We start from the raw sequence: 16,013 nt of genomic DNA on the forward strand, positions 1-16,013 counted from the left end.
CGTGATCCATTCGCCTCAGCCTCCCAAAATGCTGGGATTACAGGCGTGAGCCACCATGCCCAGCCAATTTTGTATTTTCAGTAGAGATGGGGTTTCTCCATGTTGGTCAGGCTGGGCTTGAACCCCTGACCTCAGGTAATCCGCCCACCTCAGCTTCCCAAAGTGCTGGGATTACAGGCGTAAGCCACCACGCCCAACCCCTATTTGATTAAGGCATTGTAGTAGAGATTCTATTTTACAGAGTTGATTGCAAATTTGGGTCAATCAGCCACTATGTCATATAACGTAAGATCTAATATAACTTGAAATACATTAGATATCTAAGTATAAAATAATAAAAGCAAAAATGAAGAAGTGTGTGTGAAGACAACTTGATTAAGACAAATCATAAAGCAAAGTGACTATATGAAAGTTAAGTTTTTTCCATGGTGAAAGCATAAACAAAATTAAGAAAAAAACAATAGATTGGGAAAATATTTGTAACACATAAGAATGAAAGTCTGTAACATATAAACAATTTCTACAAATTAATTAGAAAGAAACTAATGACTAATAGAAAAATGGACAAAGGCTGCAAATAGGCAAATTGCAGAAGAGGAAATTCAAATAGACAATAAAAATATAAAAAGACACTGCTCACCTCACTATTCAGGAAAAAGCAAATTAAAACAAGAAAGAGATGCCACTTTTCAATGATTGGCAAAAGTTATAAAGAGTAACCATATCTGCGCCAGGCACGGTGGCTCATGCCTGTAATCTCAGCACTTTGGGAGGCCAAGGGAGGCAGAGAACTTTGAGCTCAGGAGTTCGAGACCAGCCTGGACAACATGGTGAAAACCTGTCTCTACAAGAAATACAAAAATGGGCTGGCCATGCTGGCTCATGCCTGTGGTCCCTGCTACTTGGGAGGCTGAGGCTGGAGGATTACTTGAGCCAGGAAGTGGAGGTTGCAGTCAGCTGAGATCACGCCACTGCATTCCAGCCTGGGTAACAGAGTGAAAGAAACCCTGTCTCAAACAAACAAATAAAAAGAGTAATCATACCTCATACTGAAAGCATGAATAAAGGACACTCATACATGCTGGTGGGAATATAAATTGCTAAAGCCAATTTGGAAAATAGCATTTGAGCTAGCAGTCTGTTTGGGAAATCTATCCTACAGAAATAAAAGCATCAATTTGTAACCAAGTAGCTCAGCTTCAAAATGCATTTTGAAACTTTTTTCCTTTCTTACATTCAGCCTTGAAACAAACTTTAAAATTATTTGTTGGCTGGGCCTGGTGGCTCATGCCTGTGATCCCAGCACTTTGGGAGACCGAGGCAGGTGGATCACTTGAGGCCAGGAGTTCAAGACCAGCCTGGCCAACATGGTGAAACCCCATCTCTACTAAATATACAAAAATTAGCAGAGATCACGCTGCTGCAATCCAGCCTGGGCAACAGAGTGAGACTCTGTCTCAAAAATAAATAAATAAATAAAGCTTTTTGTTTCCCTTCCCACCAGATAGACATTCTTGTGCACAGTGCTCGCTTAGATAATTATGCACTTATTTAGAAATTCATGGGTCTAATTTTGGAACACATGAGGCATGAAGACCCAACTGCTAAGTTCCAGAGATGACCTCAAGGCAGTTAATCTACAACCTGGCCATTGATGAGATGACAGCAGTCCACATGGGTGGACCATGACTCAAGACAGCCCTGGAACAAGATACACAGGCCTCATACCCAGCACTACTCCCGCATGGCTCCCATTCCAAGTTCCCCTTTTTTTCTTTCTTTCTATCTATCTAATCTATCTTATCTATCTTTATCTATCTATCTATCTATCTATCTATCTATCTATCTATCTCTCTATATTTTGAGATGGAGTCTTGCTCTGTTGCCCAGGCTGGAGTGCAGTGGCGTGATCTCGGATCCCTGCAATCTCCACCTCCCAGGTTCAGGCGATTCTCCTGCCTCAGCCTCCCAAGTAGCTGGGATTACAGGCGTCCACCACCAGGTCCTGCTAATTGTTTTGCATTTTTAGTAGAGACGGGGTTTCACTATGTTGGCCAGGCTGGTTTCAAACTCCTGACCTCAAGTGATCCGCCTGCCTCGGCCTTCCAAAGTACTGGGATTACAGGCATGAGCCACAGTGCCCAGCCAAGTTCCCCTAAATTCCTGGGTTTACAGGCTTGTGCCGGGCCATATTACATAATTTTTAAAGCCAGTGTTATGGTCCTCATCTGTTAGTTCAGAGCAGCGAGGTCCAGTGGAAATATAACGTGAGCCATATGTGTAGTTTAAAATTTTTAGCAGTCACGTTAAAAACAGTAAAAGGAAACAGGGACTCACATCCCAGATAAACACCCGGGTCTTTTTAAAAACTCAGGCGTGGCTGGGCGCGGGGCTCATGCCTGTAATTCCAGCACTTTGGGAGGCCAAAGCAGGCAGATCACAAGTTCAGGAGTTCCAGACCAGCCAGCCTGGCCAACAGGGCGAAACCCCATCTCTACTAAAAATACAAAATTAGCCAGGTGTGCTTGCAGACACCTGTAATCCCAGCTACTGGGGAGGCTGAGGCAGGAGAATCGCTTGAAACAGGGATGTGGAAATTGCAGTGAGCCAAGATCACACCAATGCACTCTAGCCTGGATGACAGAGTGAGACTCCATCTCAAAAAAAAAAAAAAAGAAAAGAAAAAGAAACAAACAGCCCAGGTACAATGGCTCACGCCTGTAATCCCAGCACTTTGGGAGGCCAAGGCGGGTGGATCACCTGAGGTCAGGAGTTCAAGACCAGCCTGGCCAACATGCAGAAACCCGTCTCTACTAAAAATACAAAAAAATTAGCAGGACGTGGTGGCAGCTGCCTGTAATCCCAGCTACTTGGCAGGCTGAGGCAGGAGAATTGCTAGAACCCTGGGGACGAAGGTTACAAAGGTTGCATTGAGCTGAGATGGCACCACTGCACTCCAGCCTGGACGACAAGAGTCAGACTCCGTCTCACAAAAAAAAAAAAGGAAACAAACAAATGAGCTGACATACTTAATGGTAAACGGTTGAATGTATTCCCCTTAAAATCAGGAGCACGGCATAGATGTCTACTGCCACCATTCCCATTTAATCTATTAATAACATCATATTGGCGGTTACAGTTAATACAATCAAGCAAGAAATAAAAGGCATAGGCATCAGAAAGGAAGAAGCTGTTTCTATTTGTAGACAACACTGTCTACAAAGAATCTACAAAAAAGGTTCTGAAAACGCATAAATGAGCAATGTTATTCAAAGCCACAGCTTTTACATCAAATCTTCTATCTCCAGATCCTTATATCAAATTGCCAACTGGATATCTTCACCTGTATGTTTCCCAGGAACCCCCAAGACTCAGTATTTCCAAGACCAAATTATTGATATCTGTCTAAACTTGGTCTTTCAAAAAAAATTCCCTATTCCTCTGGTAATGCCATCAATTTACTTATTCTAATAGAGCTTCCCAATGTTGATTGATCCATCTATCCATGCTGAAAAATGAAGGTTTGTCTTAGACTATTCCTCTTACCTGCCCCATATACTTGGTCAGTTAGGCTATCAGTTAATCTTGTTATGAAACCAATTGCCCCAAACCTAGAGTCTTAAAAGACAATAATCTATAGGCTGGGCGTGGTGGCTTATGCCTGTAATCCCAGCACTTTGGGAGGCCAAGGTGGGAGGATCACGAGGTCAAGAAATTGAGACCATCCTGGCCAACATGGGGAAACCCCCGTCTCTACTAAAAATACAAAAATTAACTAGGCGTGGTGGCGCGTGCCTGTAGTCCCAGCTACTCAGGAGGCTGAGGCAGGAGAATCACTTGAACCCAGGAGGCGGAGGTTGCAGTGGGCTGAGATCATGCCACTGCACTCCAGCCTGGTGACAGAGCGAGACTCCCTATCAAAAAAAAAAAAATTCCCCTACTTATGTTAAGAGTACCAAAAATAGGGCCAGGAATGATGGCTCATCCCTATAATTTTGGCACTTGGGGAAGCCGAGGCGGGAAGACAGCTTGAGTCCAGGAGTAAAATAGTGAGACTCTGTCTCTACAAAATAATAAAAACTTAGCTGGATGTGGCACACACCTGTAGTCCAGGTACTCACGAGGCTGAAATGGGTGGGTCACTTGAGCCTGGGAGGTCAAGGCTGCAGAGAACTGTGATCACACCACTATATACTACACCCAACCTGGGCTACAAGGTGAGACCCTGTCTCAAAAAAAAAAGAAGTACCAAAAATCTATAGCTGTTTCAGGAATAAAATACATGCAGTTAGTGAGGTTTTTCTTCCCCACTGCTATGACTAATTTTTGGTTGAGATACTAAGCCAGATGTCATTTTAAGTCTGTGGCCCAACCAAAGAAGGGAATCATACTCTCCAAAGAATGGTACCTTCCCACTCTAATTGCTAAAATAAAATGTTGCTTTATGAAAATCAATTCTGTAGGCATCAATAAGTTATAAGAGCATGGCTTATTTAAAAAAAAATAGTGGGCCAGGTTACCTACACGAACTGCAAAGCAAGCAAACTGAATTTTCTTATCCAAGAGCCCATCCTCATACTTACAATTTCCCATGACTACGTGGAAATTCTTTCACTTACCGGAAAGACCTGATTGGCACTTTCACTGAGAGTTGAGTCATCTGGGCTGTCGACAGGTGTTTGATGTGTAGACTTGGAATCAGACTGACTTACATCCTCTTCAGATTGCTTTATACAAACAAAATAATTTAGAAATGATAAATAGTCCATATGACATCAATCAAATGCACCGTAAGCTCTGGGAGCTCTTTTCGCAGGGGTTAACTACAATGAAGTATTAGAATAGTCTTAGCAGGCACAGAATGAAGAAAACAATGCAGGTGAAAAGTACTGAGTCAAATTACATCTTCAAATCTTAAGTATACACTCAAATAGATTTTAATATACAGTTATTCCTATTAAAAATGTGAATATATCGACTGGACATGGTGGCTCACACCTGTAATCCCAGCACTTTGGGAGGCTGAGGCTACCAGATCACGAGGTCAGGAGTTCGAGGTCAGCCTGGCCAATATAGCGAAACCCCGCCTCTGCTCAAAATACAAAATATTAGCCAGGCGTGGTGGCAGGCACCTGTGATCCTAGCTACTCGGGAAGCTGAGACAGGAGAATTGCTTGAACCCGGGAGGCAGAGGTTGCAGCAAGCACAGATGGTGCCACTGCACACCAGCCCAGGCGACAGTGCGAGAGTCTGCCTCAATTGAAAAAAAAAAACAAAAAGTGAATATATTGAGCTCAAAACAAGCTGGAAAAGATGTGAATACCAATTTCCCCTCTCACAAAACTTCAGTGTGCCTAGTCCACTGGCTAAATCTCTGTGTAGAGATAATTAGTTCAGTTGGCTACTGCAGGTTTGTAATAAACCTGAAAAACTAGTGCAGCAGAGTTCAACCATGAATAACACCGGTAAGATGCTCCAGTTAAAGTTTCTTCACACAGCTTATTTCATTCCTTTAGAAATCTAAAGGAGCAAAAGTAATTCTCTATTCTGCATGGGTTATAAGTTATATTACCTTGTGAAAGTATTGTTATCACCATGAGATTTATTTATGTAATTCCTTCTCTCTTTCCCAAAATATCTGGTTAGACTCTTGGGCCAAATGTAGGAAGTAAATAATAGTTTAGAATATCTGACTTCATACTAAAAGGTGACCACACTGACCTTATAATTCTCCCAGAGCCCAGACTGTGAACCTCACTCCCTGGAGGAACGGCTGATTCCAGGTGTGGGGAAATGCACAAGATAAGCACAGAACACCAGTTTCCTTATTCTGCTCTCTGGTACAACACCAGCCAAGGTGCTCATGTCAAAAGGACTCAGAAACCAACATGAAGATGCACCCAGCGTTCACTGCAGCCAGCATTCAACGAAGGGAAAAATTAAGCATCAATAAAAATAACTGCCAGGCGCGGGGGCTCACACCCATCATCCCAGCACTTTGGGAGGCAGAGGCAGGCGGATTGCTTTTGAGCCCAGGAGTTGAAGACCAGCCTGGTGAACACGGCAAAACCCCGTCTCTCCCAGAAACACAAAAATTAGCTGGGCATGGTGGTGTACCTGTGGTCCCCGCTACTAAGAGGCTGAGGTGGGAGGATTGCTGAGGCCGGGAATCAAGGCTGCAGTGGGCAGAGATTACACCACTGCACTACGGCTTGGGTGACAGAGGAAGACCCTGCCTCAAAACAATAAATGAATAAATAAAAATAAAATAAAAACAACTGCAATGAAATGAAACACAAATATGTTAAAACGTGTAAGTTTATAATGTACTAAAAAAGAAAAAATCACACACACAAAGTTCATTGGTCAATTTTGGGAGATGCTAGGGAACTAATTATTTTGAAAACTAGGAAAGAATCAAACATACATCCTGCCTTTCCTGTATGAACCATACCTTGAATAACTAACTGATCAAACACTTTCTCTTTATGAAAGAATTCCAGCTAACAAAGAAAGAAGAAATAACAGTTAGAATAAGACCATTTCACGAACACCTGATGAAATTATAAAAGTAGGCCAGAGTTTCTCAACCTCAGTGCTACTGACTTTTTAGGCCTATTAATACTTTGCTGTAGGGGGCTGTGCTGCGCCGACTCTTACCCCTGAAGGTACCTATGGTGTTCCCTCCCCCACGCTGTGACAATCAGTGTGTCTCCAGACATTGCCAAATTACCCTGGTAGTGAAATGCTGACACAGGCAATGATCAGTGACCACTAACATCACAAACACACACACACACACACAAATACAACTACACATTATGCCTCCTGATCAAAGCATGCAATGCTGAGAGTTTAATCTGAATCAGATCAACCACCTAAATTTAACTACCAGTTTTTGGAAATTCAGGGAACAGATGAACATGGTCAGTGAAACTATGGGGATAATATCAGCAAAATCAAAATCTGAGAATTCTACAGGACAAATGACCCGGTTTCGTCAGTAAATCACAAGGGGAATCTGTAAATGACAAAAGACTTAAGAGACATAGAAACCAAGTTATATACAGAGCTTGATTAAATCCTTACAAACAGGACGAGAAAAAAAAAGAATGGAACAACAACAACAAAATTAGGTGGGGCAACACAGGGAAACCTCATCTCTAGAAAAATTCAAAAAACTAGCTGGGTGTGGTGATACACCCCTGTGGTCCCAGCTATACGGGAGGATCCCTTGAGCCTGGGAAGTTGAGGCTGCCATGAGCCATGATCATGCCACTGCATTCCAGCCTGGGCAACAGAGAAAGATCCTATCTCAAAAAAAGAAAAAAAAAAAAAAAACCGGGCAAACTGTCAACTTCTGAGGTGTGATGCTGGGATGGCAGTTATGTTTAAACAAGATGACTTAATCATTTTTTAAGCTGGGCGGTAGGTGTATGACAGTTCTCCTCCTTACAATTGTCTGTTGCTTTTTAAAGTGGGTCACATTAGCTCCATGACCAAAAAATAATCACCATCATCATCCTCCTCCTTCTCCACCTACATCCCAAGTAATGGAAAAAGAAACTGTATTTTCTCAGATTCTGAGGTGGGAGAAAGACAATAACTAACATACTAACTCATTTACTCATAAACATATTGCTATGGGGTGAAGCGTGTGCCTTACCCACTCCCCAAAAAATTTCGTATGTTGAAATTCTAACCTCTAGCTCCTCAGAATGTGACCTTATTTGGAAAAGGTTATTGCAGACATAATTAGTGAAGATGAGGTCCTACTGGAGTAGAGAGGAACCCTAATCCAGTATGTCTGGTATCCTTACAAAAAGGGGAAATTTGGCCACAGATACGCACACAGGTAGAACACCATGTGAACATGAAGACAGAGATCCGGGTGATGCACCTACAGGCCAAAGAATGACAGAGATTACAGCAAACCACCAGAAGCCAGGGGAGAGGCAAGGAACATACAGTTCCTCACAGTCGTCAAAGAAACCAACTCTAACAACATGACGTAGAACTTCTAGTCTCCAGATCTATGAGATAATGAATTTCTGTTGTCTCAGCCACCCGGTTTGTGGTACTTTGCTGCAGCAAGCCTAGCAAACGAATGCACATATATTCTATAGTTTGAAGAAATAATTCCCAGAAAATCATATTTAAAATGGTTAAATTAAACAAAATAAAATAAACCAAAAAAAGAAAAGTCCCAACTACCTGAAATACTTAATTGTCTTTGGAAACTGACTTAAAAATAGCTCATACAGTCAACTGCCACTGGCTTTAGTTCTTTTTTTTTTTTTTTTTTTTTTTTTTTGAGACGGAGTCTCGCTCTGTCGCCCAGGCTGGAGTGCAGTGGCCGGATCTCAGCTCAGTGCAAGCTCCGCCTCCCGGGTTTACGCCATTCTCCTGCCTCAGCCTCCCGAGTAGCTGGGACTACAGGCGCCCGCCGCCTCGCCCGGCTAGTTTTTTTTTTGGTATTTTTTAGTAGAGACGGGGTTTCACCGTGTTCGCCAGGATGGTCTCGATCTCCTGACCTTGTGATCCGCCCGTCTCGGCCTCCCAAAGTGCTGGGATTACAGGCTGGAGCCACCGCGCCCGGCTGGCTTTAGTTCTTTAGAAAACAGTACAAAAATAGAAGATGCTTGGCTGGGTGCAGCAGCTCACACCTGTAATCCCAGCACTTTGATAGGCTGAGGTGGGTGGATCACTTGAGTCCAGGAGTTCGAGACCAGCCTGGGTGACATGGTGAAACCCTGTTTCTGCAAAAAATTAGCCAGGCATGGTGACACGTGTCTGTAGTCGCGGCTATTCCGGAAGCTAAGGTGAGAGAATCACCTGATTCTGGGGAGGTCAAGGCTGCGTTGAACTGTGATCGTGCTACTGCACTCCATGCTGGGTTCCTGGGTGACAGAGTGAGACCCCGTCTCAAAATAAAATAAAATAAATAAAAAATAAAAACAAAGATGCTGAAGAGAGGATAAACCAGAGATCTCTGAACTGCTAATGAAAATAATGTTTCTGTCTGCTCTGAGATTTTTTCTTTTTTTTTCTTTTTCTTTTTTTTTTTTTTTTTTGAGATGGAGTCTCGCTCTGTCGCCCAGGCTGGAGTGCAGTGGCCCCATCTCCGCTCACTGCAAGCTCCACCTCCCGGGTTCATGCCATTCTCCTGCCTCAGTCTCCTGAGTAGCTGGGACTACAGGCGCCCGCCAACACACCCGGCTAATTTTTTGTAGTTTTAGTAGATTCGGGGTTTCACCGTGTTAGCCAGGATGGTCTCGATCTCCTGACCTCGTGATCCGCCCGCCTGGGCCTCCCAAAGTGCCGGGATTACAGGCGTGAGCCACCGCGCCCGGCCGCGAGTTTTCTTATTCCAAAAAAGTCTCAAGCGATCCTCCTGCCTCAGCCTCTCAAGTAGCTGGGACTCACAGGCACATGCCACCACACCCAGCTAACTTTTTTTTTTTGAGACGGAGTCTCGCTCTGTCGCCCAGACTGGAGTGCAGTGGTGTGATCTCCGCTCACTGCAAGCTCCGCCTTGCGGGTTCACGCCATTCTCCTGCCTCCGTCTCCCGAGTAGCTGGGACTACAGGCGCCCACCACCACGCCCGGCTAATTTTTTGTATTTTTAATAGAGACTGGGTTTCACAGTGTTTGCCAGGATGGTCTTGATCTCCTGACCTCGTGATCCGCCCGCCTCGGCCTCCCAAAGTGCTGGGATTACAGGCGTGAGCCACCGCGCCCGGCCCAGCTAACTTTTAAATGTTTTGTAGAGATGGAGTCTTGTTATGTTGCCCATGCTGGTCTTGAACGCCTGGCTTCAAACAATCCTCCCACCTCGGCCCTTTAAAGTTTTGGGATTACAGGTATGAGCCCTTGCACCCAATTATATGCTTTCATGTATACTTACCAACAGAGGTTTAAAGGGGGGGCTCCACCTTTCCAGCCAGAAGTTCTTCCCAGTTAATGTGTCTAAAGAATGGATGAGCCTAGGGGAAAAAAAAGCAGAAAGAAAAGTTGAGGGGAATAGACTTTGCTGGATTGAGAAATTAATCACCTTTTTGAAGTTACAAGTCACAAAATAAGCTAAACTTAAAAGCAACTACATATAACCCTGAGAAATACATAAAACTAGCACTATCTTCCCCACAAAACACCAAACATGCCAATCCCTACTTGAACTTCTCCAGGGTCCCCAGGCCCAGCTCCCAGATGAGAAGCAGCTTGATAGAGGAAAAAAAGCCTGGATAAAGAACCTTAGTCAAACTGATTTTTTTCCTTTTTAGACTTTGCTTGTCTACTTTGCCTTGACAAAATATAGTTTACTGGCCGGGCACGGTGGCTCATGCCTGTAATCCCAGCATTTTGGGAGGCTGAGGCAGGTGGTTCACCTGAGGCTGGGAGTTCGAGACCAGCCTGGCCAACATGGTGAAACCCCTTCTCTACTAAAAATACAAAAATTAGCCCAGCATGGTGGTGCACACCTGTAATCCCAGTTACTAGGGAGACTGAAGCAGGACAATCACTGGAACCTAGGAGGCGGAGGTTGCAGTGAGCCAAGATCATGCCATTGCACTCCAGCCTGGATGACAGGGCAAGACTCCATCTCAGAAAGAAAAGAAAATAGAGTTTACTAATTACTACTGAATAATTGTTTAAGGGTCTGTAATCCCAGCACTTTGGGAGGCCAAGGCAGCTGGATCACCTGTGGTCAGGAATTCCAGACCAGCCTGACCAACATGGTGGAACCCTGTCTCTATTAAAAATACAAAAATTACCCAGGCGTGCTGGCGGGCGCCTATAATCCCGGCTACTCCAGAGGCTGAGGCAGGAGAATCGCTTGAACCTGGGGGGCTGAGGTTGCAGTGAGCCAAGATCGCGCCACTGTACTCCAGCCTGGGTGACAGAGCGAGACTCTGTCCCCCCCCCCCAAAAAAAAAAGAAAGAATTATAAAAACCAATATGAAAAGAAAGTCGTTAGATAAATCTGTACTTCGCCTTCAAAAACTGAAGACTTTTTTTGTTCAATATATATTATTCAAAATATACATTAAATTCTATCTAGTTAAATCCTAGTCATTGAATCTTATAGTGTTGGTGACCATTTAAGAACCTTACCTTTTTTGGCCGGGCGCGGTGGCTCAAGCCTGTAATCCCAGCACTTTGGGAGGCCGAGACGGGCAGATCACAAGGTCAGGAGATCGAGACCATCCTGGCTAACATGGTGAAACCCCGTCTCTACTAAAAATACAAAAAGAAAAAAAAACTAGCCGGGCGAGGTGGCGGGCGCCTGTAGTCCCAGCTACTCGGGAGGCTGAGGCAGGAGAATGGTGTAAACCCGGGAGGCGGAGCTTGCAGTGAGCTGGGATCCGGCCACTGCACTCCAGCCTGGGCGACAGAGCGAGACTCCGTCTCAAAAAAAAAAAAAAAAAAAAAAAAAAAGAACCTTACCTTTTTAAGCAGATCTCTGGCTTCTTGTGTGAGGTAGGGAGACAGTTGTTTTCTTTCCATTCTCCCCAGTGAATGGGGGCTAAGAGTAGAAGACAAGTGAAAAATATTAGCAGGGAGTGAAAAATATTAGCATATAAGAAACAAATTTTAAATAACAATATTATCTATTTCCTGAATTAGTTATGCATGGGGATCAGAAATGTATGCTGTGAAACAGGCTAACTGCTAAAGACCTTTATTTTGTTTTAGAGACAGGGTCTCGCTATGTTGTCAAGGCTAGATTCTATTAATAATCCTTGGCTCCAATGATCCTCCCGCCTCAGCCTCCTGAGTAGCTTGGGCTACAGGCACGCACCACTGTGCCCGGCAGAAGTGCAGTTTTTAAGCAACAGGACAGAGGAAGTAGCAGTGTCCTGGAAGGAAGCCTGTGTTTCCACCATTAACTTATTGTGTGATAATAAGTGAGCTATGTGATTTTATACTTTAGTTTCTCCATTTATAAAATGAGGACTCCTGAGTAGCTGGGATTACAGGAGCACACCACTATGCTCGGCTAATTTTTCTATTTTTAGTAGAGACGGGGTTTCACTATGTTGGCCAGACTGGTCTCAAACTCCTGACCTCATGATCCACCCACCTTGGTCTCCCAAAGTGCTGAGATTATAGGCATGAGCCACTGAGCCTGGCATAGGAATTCTTTATACTACCCTTGAAACTGTTTAAGTATGAAATTATGTCAAAATAAAGTTTTTCCGGGCAGGCACAATGGCTCACAACTGTAATACCAGCACTTTAGAAGGCCAAGGCGGGCAGATCACCTGAGGTCAGGAGTTCAAGACCAGCCTGGCCAACACGGTGAAAGCCCAACTCTACTAAAAATACAAAACAATACCCCGGTGTGGTGGCGCATACCTGTAGTCCCAGCTAAATGGGAGGCTAAGGCAGGAGAATCGCTTGAACCTGGGAGGCAGAGGTTGCAGTGAACTGAGATTACACCTCTGCACTCCAGCCTGGGCGAGAGGAGCGAAAGTCCATCTTCAAAAAAAAAAAGTTTTTCCAACGGCAATAGTCACAAAAAAGTGGCTACATTCTGCACCTTTCTGTTCCATGTTACATGTTACTGTGAAATCTTTCTCAGAGAACTGAACCGTGTTTGGTAGAAATAGATACTTGTGGCCGGGCACAGTGGCTCATACCTGTAATCCCAGCACTTTGGGAGGCCAAGGCAGGCGGATAACGAGGTCAGGAGATCAAGACCCTCCTGGCTAACATGGTGAAACCCCGTCTCTACTAAAATAATACAAAAAATTAGCCGGGCATGGTGGCGGGCAACTCTAGTCCCAGCTCCTCGGGAGGCTGAGGCGGGAGAACAGCGACAACCCAGGAGGCGGTGCTTGCAGTGAGTTGAGATTGGGCAACAGAGCCAGACTCCATCTCAAAAAAAATAAAATAAAATAAACAAAGAAATAAAGTACATTTTAACTTTTAAACTCCTGCCACGGGCCAGGCGTGGTGGCTCATGCCTGTAATCCCAGAACTCTGGGAGGCCGAGGCGGGTGGATCACCTGAGGTCAGGAGTTGAGACCAGCCTGACCAACATGGAGAAACTTTGTCTCTACTAAAAATAAAAAATTAGCCAGGAGTGGCGGCGCATGCCTGTAATCCCAGCTACTGGGGAGGCTGAGGCAGGAGAATTGCTTGAACCCGGGAGGCAGAGGTTGCGGTGAACCAAGATCGTGTCATTGCACTCCAGTCTGGGCAACAAGAACGAAACTCCATCTAAAAGAAACAAAACAAAACAAAAGAAAAAACTCCTGCCGCAAGTTTTTAAATCTTACGTGAATGAAAACACAAGGATGCTGGGATTATTTACCTGCGGAGAGGGAGAAAAAAATCAAAAAGGTCCTCTCAACACAAGAATGAAGCAAAGCTTTTAACATCTGCCTGTTACCTGTTTACTTCCTGTCCTTTTTTTTTTTTTTTTGAGATGGAGTCTCGCTCTGTTGCCCAGGCTGGAGCACAGTGGGGTGATCTCGGCTCACTGCAAGCTCCGCCTCCTGGGTTCATTCTCCTGCCTCAGTCTCCTGAGTAGCTGGGATTACAGGTGCCCGCCACCACGCCCAGCTAAGTCTTTTGGATTTTTAGTAGAGACAGGGTTTCACCGTGTTAGCCAGGATGGTCTCGTTTTCCTGACCTTGTGATCCGCCCGCCTCAGCCTCCCAGAGTGCTGGGATTACAGGCGTGAGCCACTGCGCCTGACCCTTTACTTCCTGTCTTATGGCCAGCTAGGATGACTGCAGTCAAGTAGGTCTGGTTTCTCTTAAAGAGCCAAACTCACGAATTTAGATTTTTAATTTAAGTGGCAAGAAATGATGTCATGCATGCTGATTTCCCTTCTGAAAGGAATTAGGCTAATCAGCTATTATTGTTCAAATGCAATGGTACTCAAAATTTATTTTAGATCCCTCTCCCTCCCATCCTCAGAATGTAAAAGCAAAAATAAATGTAGAGCCAGTAATACCCCTTCTTATGAAACACAGTAAGTTTCAATGGCATTGTCTTACTATGAAGAATACGTTCCTGAAAGTCACACTTGAGTATTATTTATATCCCAGTTTGTTTCCAAAAGAGGTTCTGCAGCATACGACATAGTAATATAGTCCGGGCACAGCGGATCACACCTGTAATATTAACACTTTGGGAGGCTGAGGTAGGCAGATCGCTTGAGCCCAGGGGTTCAAGACCAGCCTGGGCAATATGGCAAAATCCCACCTCTACAAAAAAAAAAAAAAAAAAAAAAATTAGTTGGATGTGGTGGTGGCACACCTGTTGTCCCAGCTGTTCAGCAGGCTGAGGCGGGCAGATCAATTGAGCCCAGAAGGTCAAGGCTGCAGTGAGCCATGATTGCACCACTGCACTCCAGCCTGGGTGACAGAATGGACCCTATCTCGAAAAAACAAAAATGTGTGTGTGTGTATATATATATACCTGTATATACACACACACAGACACACATACACATATACATACAGATACTATATATATATGCACACACTATATTTACACACCCTACAAATATATATACACTTACATATATATATAAACTACAACAAACAATTAGAGTAGAAAATTAAGTTGAAATAGTTTTAAAAGGACAGAAGGCATAAGCCATAAAAGCCTACTGAGGCCAGGTGCAGTGCCTCGCACATAAAATCACAGCACTTTGGGAGGCCAAAATGGAAGGACCACTTAAAGTCAGGAGTTCAAGACCAGCCTCAGCAACGAAGTGTGACCTCATCTCTACAAAAAATAATTTTTTTAAAAAAATAGAGTCTATTGGCAAGGTGTGGTGGCGCATGCCTGTAACTTCAGTAGTTTTGGCGGTCGAGGCGGGCGGATCACGAGGTGAAGAGAAACTCTGTCTGTACTAAAAATACAAAAAAAAAAAAAAAAAAAATTAGCCGGACGTGGTGGCAGGTGCCTGTAGTCCCAACTACTATAGAGGCTGAGGCAAGATAGTAGCCTCAACCCGGGAGGCGGAGCTTGCAGTGAGCAGGGATGGTGCACTCCAGCCTGGGCAACAGTGCAAGACTCCGTCTCAAAAACAAAACAAAACAAAAAAAACGGGGAAACGAAACAAAACAAAAACAAAAACAAAACAAAAAGGCAGGCCGTGGTGGCTCACGCCTGTAATCCCATCACTTTGGGAGGCTGAGATCATGAGGTCAGGATATCGAGATGATTCTGGCTAACACGTTGGAACCCCATCTCTACTAAAAAAACAAAAAATGAGCAGGGCATGGTGGCGGGTGCCTGTGGTCCCAGCTGTTCTGGAGGCTGAGGCAGGAGAATGGCGTGAACCCGGGAGGTGGAGCTTGCAGTGAGCCGAGGTCCTGACACTGCACTCCAGCCTGGGCAATAGAGTGAGACTCCCTCTCAAAAAAAAAAAAGCAACAAACTGGGTATATGCCTTTAGAAGTGGTATGTACATTTCCAGCATTATAAATGAAAAGAAATGAGTGGCAATAGTTACTTTGGTCCCTAGATTTTTGGTATCTTAACTAGTTTTAGATCTCTTCCACTGAAGAGATTGCCTGTTGAACGTTGTTAGGAATGGAAGCACTGAAGGCAAACTGCTTGGTTTTGAATTTTGTTCTATCCCTTGCACACTGCCTGGGTTCAAATCCTAGCTCTGCTTAGTAAGTTCTTTTAAGGTGATGATCTTTGAGCAAATGTCTTAGCTCCTGTTTTCCCAAGTAAATGGACACAATAGTTGCTACCTTGTGGAAGGATTCATGTAATTGACCAGTGTTTACCAAGTAGCATCAGTGTTCAGTTTTAGTCATTGGTGACTCTGTATTTGGACTGTGAGAGGGTTGGGGTGGGGGGTGGTGTGTGTGTGTAGCACTTAATTGCATGCAGAAAGGAAAAGATAGTTTTGATAAGGGAGAGGCCACTTTTCTCTGCTTTTGTGTCAAAAAGGAAGAAGGGAGTTTTGGAAAGGCATACGAATTCTGTTCAATACTAAGCTCTCTTCCTCAAAATCAGAGGTACACAGAATGTGT

Source organism: Macaca nemestrina, chromosome 17, assembly GCF_043159975.1.
Source record: "Macaca nemestrina isolate mMacNem1 chromosome 17, mMacNem.hap1, whole genome shotgun sequence".
Classification (NCBI taxonomy): Eukaryota; Metazoa; Chordata; class Mammalia; order Primates; family Cercopithecidae; genus Macaca; species Macaca nemestrina.